The sequence below is a fragment of the Stigmatopora nigra genome, chromosome 1, assembly GCF_051989575.1.
Source record: "Stigmatopora nigra isolate UIUO_SnigA chromosome 1, RoL_Snig_1.1, whole genome shotgun sequence".
Taxonomy (NCBI): Eukaryota; Metazoa; Chordata; class Actinopteri; order Syngnathiformes; family Syngnathidae; genus Stigmatopora; species Stigmatopora nigra.
The window spans coordinates 14,689,145-14,697,415 of NC_135508.1; positions in this window are offsets into that span (position 1 = coordinate 14,689,145).

The following is an 8,271-nucleotide window of genomic DNA, read 5'->3' on the forward strand; positions in this document are numbered from 1 at the left end:
ATTTAAGTATTATGTTTTAGTGCCATTGATAGTGCTAGACATCAAATCCATTTTGACGTCGAGGAGCGAATGATATGAAGTGCCATATTTTGTGCTTAAAAGAATAAAAATATCCCGAATGTGATGAAAGTTTTCTTTTAATTGCGCACATTTTTTTTGGGACAGTGCTTAAAACAGTGGCATCATAACATAAACGGCAAATAAATTTACACTCACCAATTCCTTCATGTTAATATACGAAAAAAGACTCATTTGCGGCATACATAATTATTTTCATGCTTGTGAAAACAATGCACGTGCACGTTCTCATCTCATATTTCAAATGTTTGGCTTTTTCGATCTAAATGGCTGTTGTCATGTAAAAAAAATGGGCAAAATGAGTGTTTTAGTCAAACATTTTTTTCCATTTTCCCAGCATGCAATTACTCATTTTCTCTGGTGTTTAAAGTCAGGTTTTTGAATGTTGTATGACAAACGGTTTTGATCCATTATGACCTTAATAACAAATATAGGTTTAAGGTTGTTTGTATGTAGCAAGGCAAGCCAAGTAGGAGACTGTTATTTATTGCAACAAAAATGAATCACATTGATGATGTTAAAAAAAATCACTTATTTTTCTGACACCAACAACAACTTGCCATTATTATCTTTAACCTATATTATTATTTTTTCTGTATTCCACACAAATAGAAATATGGACAGACCTACTAACTAAATATGCATACATTTATAATATCAACATTTTAAAGCTTTTAGAAAATACAGTGTTCCCTCGCTACTTTGCGGCTCAGCCACCGCGGACTCAGAGCTTTGCGGATTTTTTGGGGAAAAAAATAAAAATACAAATATTACATTGAGACAACGTATTTTACTGTTTTTTTTTGTTATAACATGAATTTCACTCTCTCTACCCGTATTCTATATGGTGTACTGTATACAGGGGGGTAAAAAAAATTAATAATAATTAAATTCAAATTAAGCATTTTTGAAGGGGAATCCCTACTTCGCGGAGATTCACGGGTGGTCCCGGTCCCCATTAACCGCGATGACCGAGGGAACACTGTAGTCCAAAACAATACCCTTTTTAGAGGCCCTGAAATTGTACAAATTCCCAACTTTGAAGAAAAATCACTAGAAATCCCACCAACATTATTAAAGCTTCGAATTTTGAAGGGATAATGTTTCTTAAAAAAATACAATTTGGTATGTATTTGAAAAAACTCATCAGCTGCTATTGACGGCAATGGGCGTCTAATCCATTGGAGTATTTCATTAGCCCCTGCAAGACCACATGGATTGGACGCCGAGTCCAATCAATGGTACTGTAAAATCAACATTCAAAGCCAGTCTCCTAATTGAAATAAATTGGACATCTACCCTTTGTCAATGGCAGGGAATGCTGTAACGCAGATTGTGTTTTACAGTATTTATTCATTCATTTTTATGAATCGCTTATCTTCACAAGGGTAACGGGGGTGCTGGAGCCCATCTGAGCCAACTATGGGACACCTTAAATTGACGATGCATAAATTTAGCATTTTACAGGTCTGTATCGACCTTGAACCAAAATATAGGGCCCCCAAATGTATGACTTGACATGGGACCCACTTAGATAGACGACATTTATTCATTAAAATGCAGTTTTTCCACAAGTGCCTATAAAGTGTAACGTGATTGCATATATTATTATTTTATTCTATTTTTTTCTTTTTTCTTGATTCCTCTGGTGTCTTTAAATATTGAGTTTGTGCCCGATGGGTCACAGTGTTGCTTTACTCAGGTAATCATTCATCGAATCTGTACCTGATTACTTCCCTTGCATGAGCATGGGCCGCCTTTTTGTGTCAACTCATTCATGGTAAAATAAATATTTTATGACAAGCAAGTTCAATGTTAATACAATGTATTGTTTAACTATTTTTGTGTGTGTTGTAGTTAATATTTGCCGTAGTAATATGTGCTGCTGTAATGGTGCCAAGGTAGATTTGCTGTGTGCCTTTAAAAATAAATGTATACGTTGACAATTGTCGTAATGCTAAGACTGGCGCTGCAGTGCATGTAGTATTAAAAAAATTACAATAAATGTCTATGCCTATTGATTTTATTGTTTATTATTGCATTTGTTTAGCAAATATGACAATATTCAGATTTTTGTCCTGCATTAGCAAAACATGAACATACTTTTCTACATTTTAGGTTCTAGCCCAAGGGTTGGTTCGCGGGCCACGTTAACGTCATTTTTTTAAATAAATGGATTAAAAGAACTGTATTAATGGACCTGAATATTCCGTTCATAGATCTAAAACACGGATTACTTTAGCTTTTTTAGATATAGTTTTAAATTTTACAAAATTATTTTTGCACTAAAAACACAGAAAAAAATATTAAAAAATTACAATTATTGTTTTCAAAAAGGGGAAATCAGGAAATGTAATATACATCTATTCTCTACATTTTAACTTGATCCTAAAACAGAAAGTTGGCACTCGTGATTAACTTTCTTGGGCCGCATAAAATTATGCGGCGTACCAGATTTGTCCCCCGGGCCGCCGCTTTGACTTCAGCGTTCTAGCAATTGAAATCTCAGAAGTCAGCAGACTTCTCATCTCATCTCATTTTCTGAACAACTTCATCCGGGTGCTGGAGCCTATCCCATGGACAACTATGTACACTCACACCCATACCTAAGGGCAATTTAGAGTGTTACATATTTTTTTCATTTTCCACTTCATTTATACGCGCAGTAAAAAGGTTTAGAACTGGGTGCTCAATACATAGATTTTGAGCTTCCAGTATATTGCTAAAGTGTTACTGGTAGATTGCACGACAATAAGATTTGATTCCATGTGTTGTTTCCCTTAGCAACGGCATTCGGCATATCTTCAGTACAATGTACACGAATCGGGAGTGGATATATATATATATATATATATATATATATATATATATATATATATATATATATATATATATATATATATATATATATATATATATATATATATATATATATATATATATATATATATATATATATATATATATATATATATATATATATATATATATATATATATATATATATATATATATATATATATATATATATATATATATATATATATATATATATATATATATATATATATATATTGATATTCCTATATTGATAGACCTTGCAATAAAGTCTGTTGTGAACTATATCAACATACATAACTTCTGAGCGTTGTTAGAGCCTAGAAAGGAGGCTTGATCTCATGAAGTTGACTTTAAGTTTAAACATCCTTGGTTTGTGTTGCAGTTGCCTAGTTTGGTCGCAAGGAGGCAGCAGTGTTTCAGATGATACGTATCAAATTGAGGTAGAGGGATTTTCCCTTATATGTGGGTATAAAAACATTCATATTGTAATTGAGCTGCAGTAAATTTGCACAAATGTATCCTCCAAACCTGTATTCAATATTTCCTGTGTAATCTCAGGGCAATTAAATCAATTGCAGATTTGACAGGAGGCCTTTATACAGATGCATTTTCGGAACAGTGAGCAAAATATTATATCATTACAACTAAAACTATGTTCAGTATTTTTTTTTAATCCACCGTAGAAAGAATGCAGAACTGGAAAATAGTAATGTAGAGCGGTAATAACGTAACAAATCACATAATGTCAGTTTGAGGGGTGTACAAATCCTAATTTGGGACTGTGGCATGTTATTTCAATGGAGAGCATATTGGGCGATGATGGCAAACAACATTACTATTAGGCCGTGCAATTTGAATGAACAAAGTCTGAAGCAGACACTAAAATTAGTGGAAAAATGTCCTTAGCCTGCAACCAGGTCTCACACAGAACAGTTATCCTAAGATTGTGGTATCTGATCACATTATTAACTCTGTTAAGCCTCACCTTGGCTTCTGTACTGTGGTACTTCCCATTTCTAATATTAAAAGATTACCAATAATACAAACTTCATCATTAGTAGATTAAATGGCTGATCTTCCTTGAAATGGAAAAAGAGACTGAATCAACCTACAGTATGAATTATTCTTATTAAATGGTTCTCAATATGAAATTCTGACAAATATATGTATGCTCTGAATAGGATGACGGAACGAAGTACACCAACAAAGGAATCTGAGGACCTAGAAGGAGAGCTCTCAGACACCCACTGAATAAACATATCATCTTCAAGATGGAGGATGATGTGCTGAGATCAAACAACGTGGCCTTGAGGAAGATTTTTTTTCCTTCTTCTTTTGCTGTCTCTGGAGAAAATGCTGGTGAAAAAGAAAGACAAGAATTTTAGGAGCTCCAGTTTTAGTCACAGTAGAGTAGATGTGGCAGAATTTTCTGGGCATGAACCCATCGATGTGCAGGAACTATGGTTCCGGGCCAATCTTGATTGAATGAGCGTCCAAAAGAGGAAGCCTAGATTCTGCACTAAATTATAACATGTGTTTTTGCATGAGATTTCAAACGCCCATCTTTGTTGCTGTTTTGGAAATAGCGTGTTCCAAAACTGACTTTACTATTGTCCAAATTGAGTAAAGTCATGCCTGTTGTTTTTAGCCTGACTGGTCTTTACAAAGTCCTGACCCCAACCCAAAAGAACACCTTTGGGATAAGTTAGAAAAAGAAGATTCCAGCTAATTGGTGACAAATGACTCCAGCACACATACAGCCTCTCCTGCCATTTTTTAAAACTTTATGCTTCAGTGTGATTTATGTTTGTCACGTTATTGGGGTTGGTGGATGGGTGTGCTTTCCTTGTGTGTCCTGTCTGTATAATTTGTATACATTTTGCCTGATGTGTCCCTCTTGGCTTACCTTCCCTTGTGTGACCCAGGTGTTTGTGATCTGTCATCTACCCTTGTCTGTGTATTTAAACCCCGTGTTTCACTTGTCTTTGTTGGAGTATTGTTTCCTGTTTGAGTAAGTGATGTTTTCCTCTTTGTTGGTGTGCGTCTTCCCTGTTTAGTTTTAATTTAGTTAACTTTAGCCTAGTTTTAATTGCTTGCATGGTTATTTTTTTTAAATCAACATCCTAATTTGTGCACAAACTCTTCCCTGTCGTTTTTCTGCTTCCCGAAAATGGGTTTGACTTTGCTGCATAGCCGAAGGCGAATCCTGACAATGTTTATATTTATTTGTTTGTAATTAAACATTTTTTGATTATTTTAATTCAGATTCCAGATCAGGGTTTGTGAACCCTTTTGACAGACAGAACCATAAACCATTCCTATTTTTAAATATCATTGCTTAAGAGACCAACTCATAACTTAAAAGTACAAATACATGAAAATGTATGCTTTTTTAGTAATTTTAACACTGAAAGTACAAAAAGTCTCAGAATTATTTTCACAACAATCCATCAGAGTATGCATCTAGTAGTCTCTAATGAAAAAAAAAACAGATTTCAGCGTTTATAGAGGTAATGTCAGTCCACAGTGCAGACGTGACGCTCTTATTGGTGCTTTTGGGACTCAGCTCTCTCATCAGCGGTTTCCAAATTTTAGCTCACAGGGTTCCTTCCACCTACTCATCGAGACTTCCAATGCATTCACCCATCTGTTAAAATCCGTGAGGACTATCATCATTTGTATCGAGTCCTGTTTTAAACATGCTATTGCCTTTTGACGTGTTTCTCTGTCATACTGTGTTTTCTTGTGGTAGCTTTATAGCTGAGTGTTAATCTATTGACCACATACGTTACATAATGTGTTTGTACCACACTTGTTTAATATTACTGCATGTAAATATTTCCTTAAGGATTATTTTCCTTTTAGATTCCATTTGTTTATTCTTTTATGCATCTAAACAAAAGAAGCGGAAAGTGCACCATACTAATTTAGGTGTCAAATTTACCTCCAGTAGGACGTTTGGATCGGACATTTTGACAGAAGACTTAGTTTGTACAACGCAAAGATTCAGCACTTGTTCTCAGCTTGCGCCCATGTTTATAGCACTCATTTTCAAACATTTCATCAGAGGTGTGTCGTCAGGGCCTTCAAGGCCTTCTCTGCTGGCCTAAGAAATATCTGAATTACAGACTGATGTTAATTATATTTTGTCCATGAGTACTTATTGAATAATTCCAAATTGTCTCTTAGCTTCCTTTCATTGCTTTTCCCCTGGTTGCATTGCTTCCAGATGAGTGTTTTCATATTAAAGCATTTAACCGATCACATTTTAGCCATTATTTGTTGCCACAGTCAGAAATCTGCCTCAAGGCCTTCACAATCAGTTCCGCAGGCAGGCTCTGCTGCATTAAACAAGCATCGATAAGACTGTTGCTTTAACCAATCAGATTTTGAGTTGGCAAAACCACAATGCCTTCTTGCAGGCGTAAGGATACGTCATTGCCTTCTCGCAGGCGTAGGGATACGTCATTGCCTTCTCGCAGGCCTGAATCGAATAAAAATGTTTGCCAGGAATACGACAGGATAGGCTCGACTTTCAGCATTAGCTTCAATGGCAACAAGGAAGGAGAAGGAGGAAAGAAAGGAGGATAGTTATTGTGTACAGGTAAAAAGGATTATTGGTGAGTAAAATATGGCTATATTCCTAAATAATATTTCAAGTGTATGAGGTTATTATTGATGATTTTTTAAGTGTCACAGCTGTAGTTGGAATAGAGGTTTTATAGCCATAAAATGGTTTTTGAGGGTTGGATGGATTCAGAGATAGCTGAAGGCATCGCTAGAAAATTCACGGACCGCCACTGCATTTCAGGTATATTAAAAATAAAATAGTAATCACAATTAGCATACAGATCCTTTAAAAAAATAAATATGATACAGAACCATTCGTTTTAATGTGCAGCCATGTTTACTTGAGTAATAGTTCCCATCTACAATCATCCACACATCTTGTTGAGCTCTTTTTTTTCTTTTAATTTTTTTAACACCATCAACAAGTTTCAGTCTGAAGATAATGATGTAGTAAGAACAACCTGTCTCCAAACACACTGTGTACAACACACTCACACGCACATCCTAGTCTATTATGTACATATAGACGGAATGAGTAAAAAAATCTCCTTTTTTTTTTTTACATCTTAATGTAAGTTATAACAAAGATATGGCCACTGAGTGATTAAACAATATCAAATAGATAGAAAACAAATACAAAAATAAACATAAATACCTGCATCAATTAACAGAATATGATTGACATAATTAATCTCAATTCAATAAATTATTACTATGTAAAAACAGGATTGGTTCGTTAGAGTGAAGTCCCTCCCTCGACAACTCACAAGTTATGTACATTAGCTTATCATGTTTGACATGACAGGGGCTTGAGGGAGGGAGGAGGCAAGGGGGGGTAAAGGGAAGCCAATTTTATAGTCATATGCAGCACCATTAATGTAGTCATCAACATCCACGAGTTGTGTTACCATGGAGACAGCACTGATTTGATCTTTACACACTCATCTCTTGTCGGAGACAAGCGCGTCATACCATCTGACCTTATTGTGCTGTAATTATGTACTGTACAATCTCAGAAGCCAAGAGAAACATGGGAAGTGCTGGATTTCGACCAGCAGGGGATTTAAAAAGAAACAAACTTTTTGAAACGTTTGAGGCTGTGTATGTTGAGTCTAAAAATAAAAAGTGAGTTTTGCCTTTTTCCTTTGTTCAAAATCCCAAGCACTAAACTTTAACAGTCCCCCTTGGGATGTTTTGGTCATCAAGGATCAGTACAATCAATCATTTTTAGCATTTGTAATGTAGAAAAGATCTCCATATGTGTATACTGCTACTACTATCTTATGATATACCCAAATGCTTTCACAATATTAACTTACCCTTTATTACTTTTATCCAGGTACATTCTAATGTGTCCAAATCATGTAAATTATATGCTAATTAGTTATGGAACATAATTAAAAATAACCTAATTAGAAATTGTCATCATTCAAGTATTCACATTATAAGTGGAATGCAAGTATTAGAAATAACAATAAGATATGCTACATTCATTCATTTTCATTACACCGGTCATTGGAACTGGACTCAAGGATCTGAACTTCAGGTTTGTCCTTGGACGTGGACTCAAGGCCAAAGACTGCAGGACCTTGACGTGAAAGCCAGATAGGTTCTTTGACCTGGCCTCAAGAACCTGTGTCTGGTCTTTGGGCCAGGACAATTCCAAAGATGGCCATATTTGTCAATTGCAATGAAAGGTATACCTCTCATTTGAAAAGACGGACATATCAGTCGATTCAATCAAATCCAATGACGCACATATACGTCGATTCCAATAATTCT